Raw genomic sequence first — 23,481 nt, 5'->3', positions numbered from 1 at the left:
ATTTTCATCTGTGGCGGCTGGGGGGGCCCTGTGGGCGGAGCCCCCCCACAATTTGATGGGGTCTTCAAAAAACAAAACAAGAGAAAGAAAATAAAAAAATTTTTTTAAAGGAAGGCCTATCTATAAAATGGTTAACATGGTTTGGATTCCAAAATGAAGAAAAGATAAACAGCTTTCACCAACATAAATCTGTAAAGCATACCCCCTGATTACTCCATAGAAGACTTATAAAGAGCTTAAAAAACAAACAAACAAAAAAAGCCTAACTTTCTCACATATGTTTAGGAACTTTCTCTAGCTCCTAAGCATATTTTTCAAAGCAATACCAACATGTACCTACATTTTTTTATAAGGGCTTTCTTTGCAAGGTTAAAATAAGGTTTTTAAGATTTTATTTATTTATTTAGAGAGAGGGGAAGGGTGGGAGAGAGGAAGGAAAGAACATCGATTGCTTGCCTCCTGTATGCACCCTGACCAAGGACTGAACCCACAACCTAGGCATGTGCCCTTTGGTTCACAGATGATGCCCAATCAACTGAGCCACAACGGTCAGGGCAGGTTAAAATTATTTTAAGGAAAAGAAATATAAAACTTTAAAGGGTCAAAAAGTATATAAGGCATCTTCCCCAAAGTGAATCTAAACAAACAAGGAGAGGTGTAATTAATATTTACTAAGCACCTAGTAACAGCCAGTTACCATGTTAGACTCTCTCCTATTAATTCATTTACTCTTCACAACAGTACTTTTCATGGCAACAAAACTGAGACTTGGAGAGTCTTGGTCATATACCTAGTAACCTAGGTGGAAAACTTTAAGTTTTAGAGAAAACGTAACAAATCTAACTATAGCGACACAGAATGTTGCTTGGAAGTAATCTAAAAATATACAAACTTTAGTATATGTGTTTTATAGCTGTTTTTTTTAATGCAGAGAAAATAACCCTGGCTAGTATGGCTCAGTGGATTGAGTGCTGGCCTGTAAACCAAATGGTCACTGGTTCAATCCCCAGTCAGGGCAGGCCAGGTGTCTAGTGGGGGGTGTGTGAGAGGCAACCACACTTTGATGTTTCTCTCCTTGTTTCTCCTTCCCTTTCTCTAAAAATAAATAAATAAAATCTTTAAAATGCAGAGAAAATATATACAAAATTAATCATACAAAGACACTTTAGGATCTGGGGAATTTTTTTCCCATTTAGCATTTGATTTTCAATAATATAGTGATAACATTCTGGTTTAAAAATTGGAAGTATTTCTGTGTTAACAAGTTACTAAGTTTATAATATAATAAGTCTATTTACTAAGTATTTCTCTTTAGAATATATGACTGTTATTACATGAAAACTTACCACAGATCAATTTCCAAGAAACAGAGCCTTTAATAGTCTATATGCCCACCAATCGTGCTATAAAATAAATTAAGTGCTAAGAGAATCCAGTGACAAGATAAATGGCATGACATGTTTTCACAAAATCTCTACTTTGAACTCCTCAGGAGTTGCTGTCTACTGAGAAGCCAGTCAAATATATCCTAACACTACTGTGAAGGTATGCATAATTATTTTGAAAGTATATAGGAAGTGACTGAGGTATAAAAGGGTGTGACAACAGGTGTCTGTTACCTGTTTTAACTAACAGGCATTAGTTAAAAAAGTTAACTAGATTACTGATGTGGACAACAAAGACATACAGATACCAGCTGACAACCATGTGGAAAAGAGACACAGATAAAGCAAGAGGCACAAGTAAAACTGTAACTGGGTTTTGGATGCTTTCTACAACATGCCCATGACATATCTCTAACTTATTTTGTGTATGACTCTATTTTAGTTGCAAACAATAGAAACCACCTCCAGGAAAAAAAAAAGAACAATCTTCCCAGAATCAAAGTGGGATGAATGATTAAAGACTGAGGGAGGGTAGGAATACCAAGACAGCTTAGAGAGCTTAGAAAATGGAATTCAAGGATCTTTTCACTAGAGCCCATATAAATGAGTCACTTAATCACAGAAATTTCACTGTCCAGGATCTAAAATTTAAATTCCTAGGAGAGTTAACCTAACTGACTACAGCAGTATCAGATACTGTGAGACTTAGTGATTTGATGGATTACAGCAAAATCAGGGGAACAGCACTGGGAGCCACTCCCCAAGAAAAAGAAACCATGAACTGCGTAGTCACCCCAAAATTTACCTGCTACACTCTACCCCAGATTTCCTAACACATGATGTATGCTTTCTAAAACAAGCAATCACTACAAGAATATTACATATGACCATGATTACAAAACTTATGAATTCCTACAAATTTTAAGGAATTTCATAAAAACTGGATTATCTATCCATTATTTGTGGTATGGTGGGGGTGGGGGGAGGAAAGAAATTACTGCAGTAAGCCCTTGCCAGGTAGTTCTGTTAGTTGTGGTGTCGCCCCATACACCAAAAGGATGTGGGTTCGATTCCTGGTCAGGGTACATGTCTAGGTTGCAGGTTTGATCCCCAGTTGGGGTGCATATCGGAGGCAACTGATCAATGTTTCTCTTGCATTGATGTCTCTCTCTCTCTCTCTCTCTCTCTCAAATCAATAAAGATATCCTCAGGTGACAATTAAAAAAAAAACAAGAAGAAATTACTGCAGTAAGAAAGTGCTATCTGATAAATTCAATTAGAGAATGCACTTAGATAATGACATCACGAGATCTTGGAAAAGAGCACATTAGAAAGTATATAAGCTCACAAGTTATCAAAACAATATTCAAACTTTTAAGACTGGTTTTATACTGAAATTAGTTTAAATTGCCAACTTAAAAAATCCAAAATACAGTTTTTTAAGTCAGATATGAATACAATAAATAACTCAACAGTAGAAATTGCCATTTAAGTATCATTTTCTTAATAATGTAAAAATCCCCTAACTATAACTGTCAAAGAAACTGAGCACTCTGAGGGTCCTTAAGGACTTTAGAAATGCCTGTAACACATCACACCTCCCCCTTTTACATTCATTCACACTATAGTTATAGGTAATTACTGGTTATCTATACTGAACAGTCAGATAACTTATCTCAGAATATGTATTGTAGTAATCACCCTCCTAATGGACCAGGGTCACAATACACTCAACACATAGATATCTGACATTTTAAAATTACAGTGTAAACAATAAACTGTCTTAAAGCAATCAACTTGTAAATTTCAAAGAAGTATATGTCAGGTAGAAATCCTTGTTAAAAAAAAAAACACAACTCAGAACACTTGTTAATACAGAGTCAATTCAAAACTGTACAACTTGCATGCTAACCCACCACTAAAAATTAATACATACTCAAAGTCACACAGTAGATTCCATGAGAAAACGTCTGAAGGAGCATTTTCTTTCTTTTCTTTTTTTTATTGTTTATGCTATCAGTTTTTCCTGTTTTTTCTCCCTTTCCCCACCACCACCCAGCTGCACCCTCCTCCCTCCCCAAGCCAATCCCCATATTGTTGTCCATGTACATGGGCAGTGCATCAATGTTCTTTGGTTAATCCCTTAACCAACTTTCATCCCATCCTGCCACCTCCTTTCTGGCAGCTGTCAGTTTTATGTATCCTAGCTTCTGTTACTCTTTTGTTCCTTATTTTATTGTGTTCATTAGATTCCACACATACCTGAGATCATGTGATATTTTTCTTTCACTAACTGGATTAATTCACTTAGCACAATTTTCTCCAGGTCCATCCATGCTGTTGCAAAATGTAAGCGACTCACCTTTTTCACTGCTGTGTAATATTCCATTGTGTAAATGTACAATACCTTTTTTATCCACTCATCTACTGATGGGCACTTAGGCTGTTTGCAAATCTTGGTTATTGTAAATAGCACTGCTGTGAACATAGGGTGTGTGTATGTGTGTGTGTGTGTGTGTATTTTGGTATTGGTGTTTCAGGATCCTTGGGATACATTCCTAGAAGTGGAATCGCTGGGTCAAAAGGGCGTTCCATTTTTAACTTTTTTTGTTTTTAATATGTTTTAATATACTTTTTGTTTTTAATATATTTTATTGATTATGCTATTAGTTGTCCCACTTTTTTTCTCCCCTTTACTCTCCTCTACCCAGCACCTCCCCCCTCACACCACGACCAATATTAGCCTACCTTAGTTCAAGTCCATGGGTCATACATATAAATTCTTTGGCTTATCCATTTCCCATACTATTATTAACCTCCCCCTGTCTATTCTGTACCTACCATTTATGCTTCTTAACAGTACTTTTTCCCCCATTCTCCCTCCTACCTCTTCCTGCTGATAACCCTCCACATGATTTCCATTTCTGTGATTCTGCTCCTGCTCTAGTTGTCTGCTTAGTTTGTTTTTTTTGTTTTGGGTTCAGTTGTTGATAGTTGTGAGTTTGTTGTCATTTTACTGTTCATAGTTTTGATCATCTTTTTCTTAGATAAGTCCCTTTAACATTTCATATAATAAAGGCTTGGTGATGATGAACTCCTGTAATTTGACCTTATCTGGGAAGTACTTTATCTGCCCTTCCATTCTAAATGATAGCTTTGCTGGATAGAGTAATCTTGGATGTAGGTCTTTGCCTTTCATGTCTTCAAATACTTTCTTCCAGCCCTTTCTTGCCTGCAAAGTTTCTTTTGAGAAATCAGATGACAGTCTTATGGGAACTCCTTTGTAGGTAACTGCCTCCTTTTCTCTTGCTGCTTTTAAGAATCTCTCATTTTTAATCTTGGGTAATGTAATGATGATGTGCCTTGGTGTGTGCTTCCTTGGCTCCAACTTCTTGGGAATTCTCAGCTTCCTGAAATTCCTGGAAATCTATTTCCTTTGCCAGATTGGGGAAGCTCTCCTTCATTATTTGTTCAAATAAGTTTCCAATTTCTTGCTCTTCCTCTTCTTCTGGCACCCCTATGATTCGATTTAAAGTTGTCCTAGAGGTTCCTAAGCCTCTCCTCATATTTTTGAATCCTTGTTTCTTCATTCTGTTCTAGTTGAATGTTTATTTCTTCCTTCTGCTCCAAATCGTTGATTTGAGTCCCGGTTTCCTTCCTTCCCATCACTGTTGGTTCCCTGTACATTTTCCTTTATTCCACTTTTCATAGCCTTCACTTCTTCCACTATTTTGCAACCCCACTCAACCATTTCTGTGAGCATCCCAATTACCAGTGTTTTGAACTCTATATCTGATAGGTTGGCTATGTCTTCATCACTTAGTTCTATTTTTGGAGCTTTGATCTGTTCTTTCATTTGGGCCATATTTATTTGTCTTGGCACAGCTGTTACGTAGTAGTGGGCGAAGCCTTAGGTATTCAGCAGGGTGGGGCAACCCACTTTGGTGCATTGAGGCACTGTATGTGGGGGGAGGGGTCCAAGAGGGAAGAATGCTGCTAGCTCAGTTTTTGCCCTACTTTCCATCACTTCCCCAGCTACCTACAAGCCAGTTGAGCCCTTCTGGTGCTGATTCCTGGTTGGGTGGGTTTGTGTACATTCTAGGACCCTTGGAGTCTCTCCAACAAACTCCTGTGAGGCTGGCAGTTAGTTCCGCCACCACAACTCCCACAGGTTTTTACAGCCAGAGGTTTTAAGGCTTTATTTCCCCACGCTGGAATGCTGGGTTGCACAGTCTGTCTTGCTTTCCAGTTGTTCCCCCTGGTTTATCTGCACACAAAAGTGAAGGAGTAGGACCACCTGCTCCACCAGCTGCCATCTCACCCACCCTGGTCTTCCAACTACTGCCTTGCCATGAGTCCTGTCTGCCCCAGCAGCCCTTCTCCACCCCTCCTACTGGCCTGGATAAATGTTTCTTCTTTAACTCCTTGGTTGTTGGACTTCCATACAGCTTGATTTTCTGTCCATTCTGGTTGTTTTTTGTTTTTAAATTTGTTGTTGTCCTCCTTTTGGTTGTGCAAGGAGGCAAAGTGTATCTACCTATGCTTTCATCTTGGCCGGAAGTCCCCATTATTTTTTAAGGATACTCCACATTGTTTTCCACCGTGGCAGCACCAGACTACATTCCCACCAGCAGCACACTGGGTTCCCTTTTCTCCACATCTCTGCCAATACTTATTGTTTGATTTATTGATGGTAGCCATTCTGACAGGTAAATGGTATCGCTCATGGAGGTTTTAGAAAAGCAAGGACCTATAAACCACAGCTACTTTACTCAGCAACCATTTAAAATCAAAGGAGAGAGGCTATCATTTAAAATCAAAGGAGAAATAGAGCTTCCCAGACAAGATAAAGTCAAAGGAGTTTAACACCAAACCAGTACTGCAACATATGTTAAAGGGCTTGCTTCACTAGGTTTTAATTTGCATTTCTCTGATGATTAGTGATGTTGAGCATTTTTTCATATGTCTATGGACCCTCTGCATGTCCTCTTTGGAAAAGTGTCTAGTCAGGTCTTTTGTCAATTTCTTAATTGCATTGTTTGTCTTTCTGGCTTGAGTTGTATTCATTCTTTGTATATTTTGGAGATTAAACCCTTGTCAGATGTATCATTGGTTAAAATGTTGTCCCATACAGTGGGTTCCCTATTAGTCTTGCTACAGGAGTATTTTCATTGCATGTTGATTCCAGCAGATATCTGAAATCATCTTAGAGTCTGTTAATATGTACCAGCTTAACCAGCATACGAAAGAATCTGAGCAATCCAGCAATTAAACAATGCTTAATCTAGTGTAATTTCTAGAGTGCTGCAAGGCTTTGACTTTGAGGAACTCCAACTGTACGGCAAACATACAGATGATAAAATGAGGCTATACACAAGAGTGTCCTTTGTCTGTCAAGTTAGTCACTTCAGAATTACACAAAAACAAAGCACTCCTGATGAGAGTACTGGAAAAAAGTCGTACACAAAGCTTAAGAGTTTATAATGATGAAGCAAACTCCTGACTATGTCTCCAGACTCATTTCTGCCTTCTCACCATCAACCCCATGCACTTTACCAACAACAGCAGTTCCTAAACTTTGGAGTGCATAAGAAATCACTTGAGGAGCTTTGATGAAAAACACAGATTTTTGTGCTTCTCATCTCCAGATATTAATCCAGTAAATCTGTGGAAGGGGTCAAGTAATCTGCATTTTGATATATAATCCAAGTGATTCTGACTGCACTTTAGAAATTCTACTCCAGACACAGGGAACTACTGCTGATTTCACTATGTTATCTCCATGCCTTTACAAATTCTGTTCTTTTTCCCCAGAGCATCTTTCCCCTACCTTGTCCTTTTCATATCTCAAAACTGGACAAAAATACCTACTTTTTGAAGCTTCTTCCATCATTCTCTCTCTAGGTAGAATGGACTTCATGCAACATAATGTGACAATTAAGAACATGGACTTTAGAGTCACAAAGACCTGAGGTCCAAATCCTAGCTGGGCCACTTTCTACTCTATGATCTACAGAAATTTTCTTAACTTCTCAAAGCTTCAATGTCCTCAATCAGATGAAGCTAGGAATAGTATTTACACTTTATATAAAGCAGCCTACTGCCTGTGAACACTCAATAAATACTGTTCACCATTCATAACAAAATATTAATTACAAAACACTCACCCTTTAAGACTCAGCTCAAAAGCAAAACAAAACAAAATATATAATAGACTCATTGAAACAGAGACAAAAGGGATGATTACTAGAAGGGAAGAGTAGGAATATGGGTGAAAAGGGAAGTAGAATATAGTCAATAACATTGTGATAGGTTTAAAGAGTAACAGATGATTACTAGAATTAGGGGGATGATCATCATTTTGTAAGGTATAAAAATGCAAAATCACTATCTATTTGAAACTAACATAGCCAATATTAGATTGTATTCCAACTATACTTGAGTGAAAAATAAAAAAGGAAATAGAAAACAGACTCAGACTCATTTATGAAGGCTTACCCCTGTATTGCCAAGTACTTGTTTCCTTTCGTATGCTTACCGTGCCTCATTTGTCCATTTTGGTGTCCTCAACCTAAGGGTAGCTCTGGCACCTCACTGAAAGGGGCATTTGTGAATGTGAGGAGCCAATTTTGGCTGACAGTGACTGGAGAGGATATGCTACTAGCATTTCACTTAATGCTCCAGAATCGAGACACTTATACACCTGCCCCCAAATACCCACAGCTGGCTTATTCTCAATGCCTTGCTCCGGAAAGCAGCACTAGATTGCTCTCTTTACAGGGATGGCCATAAACAGGATCCACACATAGGTAGGAGACCCAGTGAGATGAAAGAACTCAAAGTTCCCAACAGAGATTGTGGTAATAGACAAGTAAAGCATGCTGGGTCCTTCTAGGACTTCAAATGGGAAAAATGGAGAGGTTTGACCAATTATTGAAAAAGAAAAATGAAGCCAAATGAAGACTTCTGGTTTGACAGCCCGAAGAGTTCCAATGACCTGCTCCCTGGTGAAATTGGTTAAAAGTTATTTAAAAACAACCACCGAAAGTCTCTGGATATAGTCCTGTGAGCAAAGAGCAAATAAGGAAGTATCTCTCCAAAAAGATCTACAGCATTTGGTAAGGGAAGCAAGAATCTGGTGTTTGAACCAAGACGACTTCTCCCTTCCCCAACCTCACAGCTCAGCCGAGGAGACTCCATTCTAGACTCTTGCAGCGAAAAACACAGGGTACCCCCTTTTCCTCTAGCTGCCAGGTGAAAGGGTTCCTCTCCATGAAGAGGACGCCAGCATTTCTTATCCTGTCTCCACTACCTATTATGAAACTAAGTTCCAGTCAAGTGCAATCAAGAGGCAGGGATCCAATCTTCTACTTAGTCTTCTGATGTAAAGAAGGCTCTATCACCTTGGGTGCAATAAACCAAGAATACCTGAACGCCCTTGCATCAACAAACGAGAGAGTGGTTCCACCCATAAGAAGTAAGCCAAGAGCACTGCAGGCTGCTATCCAACCCCTAAGCCCCACTGAGAGCTCAGCTTATGCACCTGGGTTTCACTCAGAAGTTTTCCATAGTCCCCTCACCACCAGTTCAAAAGCTCAGGCTCAAAGATTTTGCATGGAAAAAAAGCAGGTAGTAAAGAAGCTCTTAAAATCTCCCCAAAGACTTTTTGGAAAGATGGCGGCGAGATAGGTGGGAGCAGAGTCCACTTCCCCTCAACACCAGTGAAATACCTAGCTGATCTGAGGAGCAGAGCGAACAGCCAACAGTATTCCAGCATATATGAAGATCGGAGACCAAAGATAGAGGACATCGAAAGATCAGACGACAGGAAGACCAGCAGAACTAACCTGACCAGTTTAAAGCCAGTAGAAGACCCTTTTTTTTTTCTTTTTCTTTTTTTCTTCTTCTTTCTTCTCTCCTTCTTTCCCCCTGAATTCCTTCTTCCTTTCTGTCCTTCTTTCCTTTTTTACTCCTTCTTCCTTCCATCCTTTACCTTTTTTATTCCTTCTTCCTGCCTTCTTTTATTTATTCTGTTGTTTTAATTTTTGTCAAAAAATTCCTTCTTATCTTGCCTACAATCTTTCTTTATTACTACTCCCTTCCTTCCTTTCCTTTTCTATTCCCTTTTTCCCTCCTTCCATTTTTTTTTTTTTTGCCCCCATTCCTCTTCTTCCCACAGGTGAGACAACAAAACCTGGAGTGCTGAAAAGACCAGAGTAAGACTGTGTTACACCCATAAACGTCAGCTCAAGACCAGTGAGCACTGGAGATTAAGGAGACAGCACCACTGAATCCCATTGGCATTCTACCATAGAAGTTCATACCATAAACCCCGGGAGTCAGAATACATCAATTTAAGAAGCAGAGGCTAACAAGAAGAGTCTCACAAACAATGGGAAGACAAAGAAACAATTCCCAAATGAAAGGAAAACAGGAAGTCTCAGAAAGAATGCTAACTGAAAAAAAAGGCGAGTCAACTATCAGATACTGAGTTCAAAGCAATGGTCATCAGGAAGCTCACTGAGCTGTCTGAGCTCAAAGAGAACTACCAGAAACTACAAGGAAACTACAATGAACTCACTGCAAACTATATCAACATGAAAAAGGAAATAGAAACTATCAACAAGAGCCAAGAGGAAATGAAGAATACAATTTCTGAAATGAAGAACACAGTTGAAGGAATGAAAAGCAGACTTGACGAAGCAGAGAATCGGATCAGCAAGCTGGAGGACAAAGTAGAAAAAACACCCACAAAGAGCAAGAAAAGGAAAAGAGGCTCAGAAAGAATGAAGAGGCAATAAAGGAAATGCAGGACAACATGAAATGTAACAATATGCGTATAATAGGAATACCAGAAGGAGAAGAGGAAGAGAAAGGGATAGAAAACCTGTTTGAAAAAGTAATGATGGAAAATTTCCCTAATCTGAGGAGAGAAAAAGTCACCCAAATCCAGGAATCACAGACAGTCCCAAGCAAGAGGAACTCAAAGAGACCCAGTGCAAGACACATCATAATTAAAATGGCAAATTTCCAAGACAAAGAGAGGATCTGAAAGGCAGTGAGGGAGAAACAGGAAGTAACATACAAAGGAGACACAACAAGGCTAGCAGCTAACTTCTCACTGGAAACACTACAGGCCAGAAGGGAATGGCAAGAAATATTCCGAGTAATGAAAAGCAAAGACCTGCAACCAAGACTACTCTACCAAGCAAGGCTCTCAATTAAAATAGAAGGTGAAATAAGGAGTTTCCCAGACAAAAAGATCAAAGAATACACCTCCAACAAACCAGCACTGCAAATACGCCAAAGGGAATGCTTTAAGAAAAGGAAGAAAAAGAGTGAGAGAGAGGAACAAAGGTACAAAAGGGGTAAAATGACAATGAAAAAGTACCTGTCAATAATAACCTTAAATGTAAATGGAGTAAATGCTCCAATCAAAAGACACAGGGTAGCTGAATGGATAAGAAAACATGACCTGCACATATACTGCCTATGAGACACCCACCTCAGAACAAAAGACCTACAAGACTGAAAGTGAAGAGTTGGGGAAAAAAACATTCCAAGCACATGGACAGTAAAAAGAAGCCAGGGTAGCAATACTCATATCAGACAAAATAAACTTGAAAACAAAGGCCGTAGAAAGAAACACAGAAGGACACTTCATAATACTCAAGGGAAGAATCCATCAAGGAGACATAAACATCATAAACATGTATGTACCCAACATGGGAGCACCCAAATATATAAGGAAAATCCTGGAGGACTTCCAGAAAGATATAGACAGCTACACACATACTAACTGACCCACTAAATGGGTTAATTAATATTTGACAAAGGAAGGAGAAACATAAAAAGAAGTAAAGATAGACTTCAACAAATGGTGGTGGGAGATACCGATACCAACATGCAAAAAAATGAAACTCGATCACCAACTTATACCACACACAAAAATAAATTCAAGATGGATAAAAACTTAAATATAAGTCTTTTAAATATATTTAAAAGTGTATACTTAAATATAAGTTTCCTCTAAAGTAAGTAGGCAGGAAAGTAAAATAGGCAGGACAAATCTCAAATATTCCACACCATATTTTCACCAATATGTCCCCTAGAGCAAGAGACATAAAGGAAAGAATAAACAAATGGGACTTCATCAAAATTAAAAGCTTGCACATAGCTAAAGAAAACATAAGCAAAATGAAAAGGAACCAAACATATGGGAAAATATATTTGCCAATGATATTTTGGACAAGGGTTTCATCTCCAAAATATATAAAGAACTCACACAACTCCAGTCCAGGAAGGCAAACAATCCCATTAAAAAAATGGGCAAAGGAGTTCCCGCCAAGATGGAGGCGTAGGTAGAAACCCTTCGCTTCCTAGCACAACCAAAAGAAGGGTAACAACCAATCTAAAAACAATAAACAACCAGAAGTGCCAGAAAATCAAACTGCATGGAACTCCGACAGCCAAGGAGTTAAAAAAAAAATTTCAACGAGACCAGTGGGTGGCCAGCCAAGAGGAAAGGGAACGCACGGCAAGGCGGTGGAACACGCGGACAAGGCAGGGCTGGCTGAGAGGACCTAAGGCAAGGCAGAGGACTGCCAGGGCAAAGCAAGGCTGGCTGAACAGGAAACTAAAGCTGTACTCAAACATAGCTGTAAAGTATGGCAGGGGTTGCCATTGTGGGACAAACTCCCAGTCTCACAGAGTTCTTTGGAAAGTAAGGTTAGAGGGGAGTGAGCGAGAAGCATTTTTCCCTCTCTGACCCCTCCCCTATAGACAGCACCACAACACAGCAAAGAGGGTTGCCTCCCGGGTGAATACCTAAGGCCCAATCCCATTACAACAGAAGAGGTGCACTGAAACAGAGAAACATGGCCCAAATGAAAGAACAGATCAAACCTCCAGAAAAATAGAGCTATGCGTTATGGAGATAGCCAACTTATCTGAAGCAGAGCTCAAAATACTGGTAATCAGGATACTCACAGCAATGATTGAGCTCGGCTGCAAAATAAAGGAACAAATTAAGGCTGCCCAAAGTAAAATAAAGCAAAATATACACAGAACCAACAGTTAAGGAAAGGAAACTGGGACTCAAATCAATGATATGGAACAAAAGGAAGAAATAAACATCCAACCAGAACAAATGATGAATCAAGAATTCAAAAACATGAAAAAAGGCTTAAGAAACCCTGGGACAAGTTTAAACTCTCTAACATCAGAATTATAAAGGTACCAGAAGGAGAAAAGAAAGAGCAAGAAACTGAAAACTGATTTGAACAAATAAAGGAGAACTTCCCCAATATGGCAAAGAAACAGACTTCCAGGAAGTCTAGGAAGTCCAGAGAGTCCCAAAGAAATTGAACCCAAAGAGGAACATACCAAGATACATCATCAATAAGTTAACCAAGATTAAAGATAGAGAGAATCTTAAAAGCAGCAAGAAGAAAGGAGTGCCCATATGACTATCAGCTGATTTCTCAAAAGAAACCTTACGGGCAAGAAGGGGCTGGAAAAAAGTAATCCAAGTCATGAAAGGCAAAGACCTACATCCAAGATTACTCTATCCAACAAAGCTATCATTTAGAACGGAAGTGCAGATTAAGTGCTTCCCAGATATGGTCAAGTTAAAGGAGTTCATCATCACCAAGCCATTATTATATGAAATGTTAAGGGGACTTACCTAAGAAAAGGAAGATCAAAATATGCACAATAAATTGACAGCAAACTCACAACTATCAACAACTGAACCTAAAAAAATTAAAAGAAAAACAATGAAAACAAAAACTAAGCAAACAACTACAACAGGAACAGAATCAGAGAAATGGACATCACATGGAAGATTTTCAGTGGGGAGGGGGAGGGCAAAAACAGGGGCAGAAGGTACAGGGAATATGAAGCATAATTGGTAGGCATAAAATAGATGCGTAGCGGTAAAGAATGGTATAGGAAACGGAGAAGTCAAAGAACTTATATGTAAAACCCATGGATGTGAACTAAGGGGGGGGGGAAATGCTGGAGGGTTGGGGGGTGCAGGGTGGAGGGGGGATAAGGGGGAAAAATTGGGAAAACAGTAATAGCATAATCAATAAAACATACTTTAAGAAAATGGGCAAAGGACCTGAACAGACACATCTCCAAGGAAGACATACGAAGGACCCAGAGACATATAAAAACATGTTGAGCATCACTGGCTATCAGAGAGATGCAAATTAAAACCACAATGAGATAGCACTTCACACCTGTCAAAATGGCCATCATAAACAAATCAACAAATAAGAGCTGGAGGGGTTGTGGAGAAAAGGGAACCCAGGTGCACTGATGGTGGGAATGCAGACTGGTGCAGCCACTGTGGAAAACAGGATGGAATTTCCTCAGAAAACTAAAAATGCACTGCCTTTTTACCTGGCAATTCCACTGCTGGGATTATACCCTAAGAATCCTGAAACATCAATTCAAAACAACCTATTTACCCCAATGTTCATAGCAGCACAATTTACAATAGCCAAGTGCTGGAAGCAACCTAAGTGCCATCAGTAAATGAGTGGATCAAAAAACTGTGGTACATTTACATGATGGAATACTATGCAGCAGAAAGGAAGAAGGAGCTCCTACCCTTCACAACAGCATGGATGGAACTGGAGAGCATTATGCTAAGTGAAATAAGCCAAGGAGCAAAAGACAAATACCATTTGATCTCACCTACAAGTGGAACCTAATCAACAAAACAAATAACCAGAGACACTGAAATAAATAACAGACAGTAACCAGAGGGGAGGTGTGAGGGCATATCTGGGGAAATAGGGGAAAGGTGACCAAGGAACAGGTATAAAGGACCCATGGACAAAGCCAAAGGGGGTTAGGATTGAGGGTGGAGGTGGGGATGGGTGGGGGGAGGGGAAGTTGTGGGAGGAAAATGGAGGCAACTATACTTGAAAACAATTACAAAAAAAAAGAAAAATAAATGAAGTTGGAAGAAAAAAATCAGTATGAATTTAGAAAAAAGAAGTTAGCTTAACAGTAGACTTATAAATATATGTCATGTAAACCTCATTGTAACACACAAAGCAAAAACATTGAGTAGATACGCTGAAGGTAAAAAGAAAGGAATGTAAGCATACCACTACAGAAAACCATCAATTCACAAATGAAGAGATCAAAAGAATAAACAAAGGAATTAGAAAATAGCCAGAAAACAATAAGCAAAATAGCAATTTAAGCCCATACCTATCAATAATTATTATAAATGTAAATGGACTAATTTCTCATCAAAAGATATACAGTGGATGAATGGATTACAAAACAAGACCCATCTCTATGCTGCCTACAAGAGACTCCACTTCAGCTTTAAGGACACATAGACTAAAAGTGAAGGAATAGAAAGAGATGTTCCATACAAATGGAAACCAAAAGGAAGTAGGGATAGCTATATTTATATCAGACAAAATCGACTTTAAGCCAAAATCTGTATTAAGAGACAAAAGATCATTACATAATTATAAAGGAGTTAATCCAACAAGGTTTAATTAACATTTATAAATATTTATGTACCCAACGTCAAAGCACCTAAATATATAGAGCAAGTATTAAAAAACCTGAAGAGAGAAATAAAACAACAATACAATTAATAGCAGGGGACTTATACTCCATTTTCAACGATAGCTAGATCATGCTACAAAACAACCAATGGGCCAAAAATGAAATGAAAATATATCTTGGGGCATATGAACATGAAAATACAACACACCAAAATATATGGATGCATCAAAAGCAGTTTTAACAGGGAAGGTTACAGCAATAAATACCAACATCAAGAAAAAGGAAAGATCTCAAACAACCTAACTTTACTCCTTGATGAACTTGGGGGAAGGAAAAAAAAAAGCCCAAAAGTAGTAAAAGGAAGGAAATAACAAAGATTACAGCAGAAATAAATAAAATAGAGACAAAAAATGAATAAACCAAGAGAAAAAGAGAGAAGACTCAAATAAAATCATAAACAAAAGACATTACAACTGATACTGTACAAATGCAAAGAACCATTAAGAGATTAAGAGCAATTATACTCCAACAAATTGGACAACACAGAACAAATGAATCAATTCTTAGAAACATATTAACCTACCAAGACTGAATCATGAAGAAATAGAAAATCTGAACAGACTGATAAACTAGCAAGGAGATTCAATCAGTTATCAAAAACCTTCCAACAAGAAAAGACCAGGGACAGATGGCTTCATTGGTGAATTCTACCAAACATTAAAAGAATTAATACCAATTCTTTTCAAACTCTTTCAAAAAACTGAAGAGAAAGGAATACATCCAAACTCATTTTATAAGGCCAACATTATCCTAATACCAAAACCATACAAGGACATAACAAGAAAAGTATAGGCCAGTATCATTGAAGAACACAGATGCAAAAAATCCTCAACAAAATATCAGCAAATCTAATTTAACAGTACATTTAAAGAATCTACACCATGATCTAATGGGATTTACTCCAGGGATGCAAGGATGATTCAGCTTCCACAAATCAATCAATGTGACACACTATATTAATAAAATGAAACATAAAAATCCTATGATGATCTCAGCAGATGCAAAAAAAGCATTTGACAAAATTAAACCACACATGATGAAAACTTTCAACAAAGTAGATATAAAGGGAACATACTTCAACATAGTAAGACTTCCAAATCAAAAAGGAGTAAAACTGTCACCATTTGTGGATGACATATTACACATAGAAAACCCAAAGACAGTACCAAAAAACTATCAGAACTACTAAATTCGGTACAGTTGAAGGATACAAAATCAATACACAAAAAATCAGTTATTTCTATATACTAACAACAATAGGAAAGAGAAATTACGAAAACAATACCATTTATAATCACACCAAAGAGAGTATTTCTTAGGAATAAATTTAACCAAGGAACTGAAAGATCTGTATACTGAAAATTATAAGACACGAATGAAAAAAAATTGAAGACATAAATAAATGGAAAGATATCCATGCTCATGGACTGGAAGAACTAATATTGTTAAAATGTCCATACTACTAAGCAACCTGTACATCCAATGCAATCCCTATCAAAATTCCAATAGAATTTTTTCACAAAAAAAAATAATCTTAAAATTTGCATGAAGCCACAGAAAAAAACAAATAGCCAAATCAATCTTAAGAAGAACAAAACTGAAGGCATCAGACTTCCTGATTTCAAATTATATTACAAAGCTACAGTAATCAAAACAGTATGGAGCTGGCATAAAAACAGACACAAAGATCAATGAAACAGAACAGACAGCCCAGAAATACACCCATGCATATATGGTTAATTAATTTATGACAAAGGAGTCAAAAATAGCACAGTCTCTTGAATAAATGGTGTTGGGAAAACTGGACAGACACGTACATAAGTATCAACTCAATATGGATTGAAAACTTGAATTTAGGACCTAAAAATACCAAACTCCTAGAAGAAAACACAGGGGTAAGCTCCTTGACAATAGTCTTGGCAATGATTTTTTTTGGATTAAAAACACAAAGCAAAGGCAATTAAAGCAATAAATAAGCGTGACTACATCAAACTAAAAAGCAGAATTCTGCATAGCAAAGGAAATCATCAACAAAATGAAAAGGCAACCTAATGAATGGGAGAAAATATTTGCAAATCATATTATCTGATAAGGTGTTCATAACCAAAATAAATAAGAAACTCACATAACACAACAGGAAAGAAACAATCTGATTAAAAGGTGGGCAGAGGAACTGAACAGGTATTTTTCCAAGATACAAATGGCCAAGAGATACAAGAAAAGGCGCTGAGCATCAGTAGTTGTTAGGGAAATGCAAATCAAAACCACAATGAGAGATCACCTCAAACCTAAGTATTCCAAAAAGTGCAATGGTATGAGCTGATGTGTCTATTAAAGACTCAAAAGCTAAGTGGAATTTCTCTAATATATCTAAAGAATCTCTTATTTTGCAATGATAAAAAAGAAATTTGTCCTCAAAAAACTTTAAATTCTGTACTATAAAATATTCACCTAATGACAAAGCATGTAAAGAACAACAGAGGAACAACAAAAAGACATGAAACAGAGAAAACAAACTAAAATGCCACACTTCGACTCTATCAATAACATTACACATGATTGGACTAAACAAGCCAATCAGGAAACAGAGACTGGATTAAAAAAACTGATACAACTATATGTTGATCACAGGAGACATACTTTAGTTTCAAAGACAAAATATATGACCTTCCTAAGCACATATAGAACATCCTCTAGATGGATCATATATGCTAGGCTATAAAACAAACCTCAGGATTATAATGAAGTAAATTAGAATTCATAATAAATGTTTGGGAACAATCTGAATATAAAATGCATTAAACATTTCTACTTACTAAGCATTAAAGAAAACAGGAATAAATTTAACAAAGAAATGCAATATTTGCACACTGAAAACTAAAAATCATTGATCAAAGAAATTAAAGACCTAAATAAAAAGACATCCCATTTTATGGATCAAGGGACCTCAATCTGTCAATACAATGATATGCTCCAAATTCATCTACAGATTCGGTGCAACCCCTAGCAAAATCTCAGCTAACCTCTTGGCAGAAATTGACAAGTTGATTCTAAAATACATATGTAATTACAAAGGACCCAGAACAGACAAAACAATCTGGGAGAAAAGTGGGACTCACAATTCCTAGTATCAAAACTTATTCAAGGCACTATGGCACAAGGATAGACATAGATATAAATAGATTAGAATTGAAAGCCCAGAAATAAACCCATGCACCCTGTTGTCAAGTGATTTTTTTACCATCCAAACTTAAATGTTATTTATTTTAATTTTATTGAATTTATTGGGGTGACATTAGTTAATAAAATTATATAGGTTTCAGATGTACAATTCTATAATATATCATCTGCATATTGTACTGTGTACTGACCACTCAAAGTCAAGTCTCCTTCCATCACCATTTATTGCCCCTTTAGGTCCAACTGATTTTTGAATAGGATGCTAAGACCTTCCAATCACACAACTGGATGGCCACAAGCAAAAGAATGAAATTAGACTCTTACCTCAAAGTATACATAAAAATTAACCAAATGGGTCAAAGACCTGAGTCTATGAAATTCTTAAAACAGAGGGGTAAATCTTCATGACTTTGGATATGTCAAAAAACTGTTAGAGATGTCACTAAAAGCATAAGCAACAAAAGGATGGATAAATTGGATTTCAAGTTAAAAACTCTAATGCTTTAAAGGACACCTTATGAAAAGACAAGTCACAAAATGCAAATATTGCAAATTAGTCACCAAGTAAGTTACTTGTATCTAAACTATTTTTAAAAACTCTTGCAACTCAGTGATAAAAAAGACACAAAGCCCAATTAGAAAATGAAGGATCTGAATGGACACTTCTCCAAGGAAGATATACAAATGGTCAATAAGCACATAAAAAAACGCTCAACATCATTACTCATAACAGAAACACAAATCAAAACTACAATGAAATACCACTTCACACCAACTAAAATGCCCATATCAAAAAGTCAGTTATTAACAAGAGCTAGGAAGGATATGGAGAAACCAGAACCTTCATACACTTGATGGGACTGTAAAATGGTGAAGCCACTGTGAAAAAACAGTCTGGCAGTTCCTCAAGCACTTAAGCAGTTATCATATGATCTAGCAACTCCACTCCTAGAAACAAACCCGAGAAATAAAAACACATCCACACAAAAAGTTCTACATAAATGTTTACTATAGCATCACTGACAATAGTCAAAAGGTAGAAACAACTCTTTAATGTCCATCAACTGACAAATGGATAAACAAAATGTGATATATTCATACAATGAAATATGATTCACCATAAAAAGGAATGAGGTACTAAGTTTACAACATGAATAAACCTTGAAAACATTGTGTCAAGTTAAAGTCACAAAAATCCTTGTATCAAATAATTCCTTTCATATGAAATGTCTAGAACATGAAGGAATGGGGGGCAGGTGGGATAAGGAAGTAATAGTTAAAGGGTTTCTTTCTGAAGTGACAAAAATAATTCTAAAATTGATTATGGTGATGTTACATACTTTAAACAGCTGAACCGTATGAGTATGTAAATTCATCTCAAATTGTTTAAAAAAAAGACAGGAGGGATTTTTAAAGATCAAAGTTGATGCAAAAAAATCCATGATGAACAAAATTAAAATTTTAAAAATTAAATGAGTAATATTGATTTTTCCTTGCAAAGGAAATCAACAAAATGAAAAGGCAACCTAATGAATGGGAGAAAATATTTGCAAATATTACAAATTTGTGTACAATATGTGCTACAATATGTGCCAGCACAGCAATACTGATCCTGACTTTAAGATTTCAATATTTCATTCATCATATTTTTTGCATTAATTGTGAGTTTTATATTATTATTTTGATTTTTCTTAAAACTTAAGAAAAAATGAAGCCAACCATCAAAGAACAGAGATGCTATTACAAATAGCTATCAGGTCAGCCCATCAATGATAGAAAGAGAGAACAAACTTCCTAGACAGAATGATTTAGAGAGCCCACATCATGTTTATTTACAATAAACACTCATTTTCATTTTTTAAAGATTTTATTTTAGAGAGAGGATAAGGAAGGGAGAGAAACACTGATCTGAGAAACATTGATCAGCTGCCTCTCCTACATGCCCTGAGCAGGGACGAACCAGCAACCCAGGTATGTGCCCTGACCAGGAATCAAACTGGCAACCTTCCACTTTTCCGGACAATGCCCAAACAACTGAGCCACACTGATCAAGGCACAATAAACTCTCATTTTCTTAAGACTTCCTCTGTCATGTCAAAAACTTATCAACATGTACAATTATTTTCAGAAAAAGAGCTGTTTTTCAATAACTAAAGTACCTTTATTAAAAGTCTGCAAAAATTATTAGTCTCCAAAAATTTATCAGCATTTCCTATATTGATCACTGTCTTAATGACTCTGTGCGTGTGTATGTGCACACAGTATGTGTGTATTCCTTAAAGATCCAAAAAAAAGCATGCAGGGTGAATACTGTAGTAGGTGATAGGAATTTTTTTAAAAACTAGCCTAAATTCTAAAATGCAAATGGGAAAAACTTCTTTCTAGTCTTATTATTTGGAAAGTACTGTTATGAGTACCATCTTGTGGTAGGCAAAACCATGGGCCCTCCCTAAAGACGTTTGTATCCTAATCCCTGGAACCTGTGAATGTTACTTTACATGCAAAAAAGACTGTGCAGATATAATTAAGGATCTTGATGTAGGGAGATTATCCTGGATTATCGGAGTAGGCTCAATATAATTACAAAGGTCCTTATAGGAGAGATACAGAAGGGTCATCTTAGAAAAAGAGATATGATGACAGAAGCAGAGGTCAGAAAGAGAGATCTGAAATGCTATGGTGCTGGCTTTAAAGATGGAGGAAAGTCCCACAGCCACTGACTGAATGCAAGTGACCTGTAGAGCTGGAGAAGGCAAGAAAGCAGATTCTCCCCTAGAAAAGGAACAGACTTTGTGACACTGATTTTAAATCAGTAAGGCCCATTTTGGACTTCTGGTCTTCAGAATTGTCAGGTAATGAATCTTTGCAGTTTTAAGCCACTACATTTGTGTCAAATTTTAAGATATCGATAGGAAACCAATACACACATTTTAGGTTTTGGGCCTGTAATATGCACTGCTCCTTTTAACATAACTGTACTCTTAACATTCCACTAGCGTCCAAAAAAAAATCCAAAATCTCTCCTTAAAAGCCATTTTAAACAAGCAAATGAGCATTAATACAGAACTCAACACTTAAGAGTACAATTGGTACTCTCAAACTAGTAACTAGTAGTTTAGCAAATTAGGATAACCCTCCTGGAGGGGAATATCCATGAAAAGCCTTGAGTCCCCAACATTTTGGCGTCTCTGGGCCACACTAGAAGAAGAGTTGTCTTGGGCCACACATTAAATACACAAACACTAACAAAAGCTGATGAGTAAAAAAAAGGTTTTAAGTAAATTTACAATTTTATGTTGGGCAATATTCATAGCCATCTTGGGTCACATGCAGCCCTCAAGCCACAGGTTGGACACCCGTTTCTTGGCCTTGTTATTCTTGTTAATTCTCCCAGTAGATTTCTAAGTAAGCAAAAAAATGAAGTCAAGTGTTTATGTACAAAGTGTTCATGGCAGCTGCACTTACAATGGCTAAACAGTCTAAATTTCAAAATTTAGGAAACTGCTGAATAAGCAATGGTGCATCCATATTGTGAAATATTATGCAACCATTAAAAATGATGCTAGAGAGATTTTTTTAATGACATGGGAAATACGTCAGCTATAATCGTAAATGAAGAGACAAACATACAGATACAAAATATGTACAGTAAAATCTTAAATTAAAACACATACATATACACATGAGGGAGAGAAAATGAAAAAATTAAGTCATTTCTGTGATAGGAGAATGGCAATTTAAATTTTCTCTTTAAACTTTTATAATTTCCAAATTTCAACATGCACACTTATTTATTTAGAATCCATCTCATTTACAAATAAGTAGATGAAGGTACTAAAAGGTAGCTGTTTTATGTTTCAAACTGAATCATGAGGCTATGAGTCAAGCTCCTAATGCTATTTTCCAAAGTAGAAACTTAAGATATTACATACAATACTAAAATATTTACTTTATCAAGTAATTTCCACCTATCAAGTAATATATTAATTAGAATTTAGTCTAAATATTTGAGTATACAAAAAATTGAGTGATAGCAAAAAAACTAAAAGATAAACCCTTCTCCCAGTCTATTCAGCTCTCTGATCACACTTCCCCTTACTCCACTCTAGCCATACTAGCTCCTGGGTGTGTTCCTTGAAGACATCAAGTACACTCCCATTGCAGGGTCTTTGACTGGAATATTCTTCCAGTATGTAGCCATGTGGCTATTCCCTCACCCTCCTTCATGCCTAGATTCAAGTGTCACTTTCTTAATAAGGCCAACTATACCCCCTACTTAACACCACAACCTGCCCTCTGTCCTGGCATTCTTCACTCGGTTCTACTTTTCTCCTTCCTCCATAGCATTTACCATCTTCTAACAAACTATACAATTTTAATTATATGTTATTTAAATATATGTTGTTTAATGTCTTTCTCCTTCTAGTGGTAAATAAATCCAAGAAGTGAAGAATTTTGGTGGGACCTCATTTAATCACTGATATGTGAAAAGAGCCTGACACAAAAGGTGCTCAATAAATATTTATTGAACATATGAATATACTAATGACATATCAAAGAACAGAGTCAATAATACATTCTCTAACAATTATACCTACTACTTAAAAATTCACTAATTTTCTGTGCATGCATAATCAAACAAAATATATGGCATATCAAGTTCTTAAAAGAAAATCTGGCCATCTTTATCATTCCTGTGTTTCAGTTTGGGCTTACCAAAACCTGTAGGTGATTTATTGAAAAGCATCCTAGTTTTATTTTGCTAACACTGTGCAATAGATGATATAACCATAGAGGCAAAAATATGTATCTACTACATCCAGGAATATTCTGTCCAGCAAAGCTATCATTCAGAATAGAAGGGCAAATAAAGTCAAGTTAAAGGAGTTCATCATTACCAAGCCCTTGTTATATGAAACGTTAAGGGGACTTATCTAAGAAATAGAAGATCAAAAACTATTAACAGTAAAATGACAACAAACTCACAACTATCAACAACCAAACCTAAAACAAAAACTAAATAAACATCTAGAACAGGAAAAGAATCACAGAAATGGAGATCACGTGGAGGGTTATCAGAGGAGATTGGGAGGAGGGAGAATGGGCAAAAAGGTACAGAGAATAAGAAGAATAATTGGTAGGTACAAAACAGACAGTGGGAGGTTAAGAATAGTATAGGAAATGGAGAGGCCAAAGAACTTACATGTGCAACCCATGGACATGAACTAAGGGGGGCAGGGGAGTACAGGGTGGAGGGGGAGAAAGGGGAGAAAAAAATTGGGACAACTGTAATAGCATAATCAATAAAATACAC

The 23,481-nt window shown here is 36.9% G+C and overlaps 1 protein-coding gene across 5 annotated transcripts in view; it reads right to left on the bottom strand.

Annotated features, from left to right (window-relative positions):
- The window catches only part of IWS1 (interacts with SUPT6H, CTD assembly factor 1), a 55,708-nt gene that overhangs the window by 29,083 nt on the left and 3,144 nt on the right, over positions 1–23,481 (bottom strand). The gene's annotated exons all lie outside the window — the stretch shown is intronic.

Source organism: Desmodus rotundus, chromosome 2 (genome assembly GCF_022682495.2).
Source record: "Desmodus rotundus isolate HL8 chromosome 2, HLdesRot8A.1, whole genome shotgun sequence".
In the NCBI taxonomy this organism is placed as follows: Eukaryota; Metazoa; Chordata; class Mammalia; order Chiroptera; family Phyllostomidae; genus Desmodus; species Desmodus rotundus.
The sequence above is the reverse complement of the archived record's forward strand: the minus strand, read 5'-3'. Positions and strand labels throughout refer to the sequence as shown.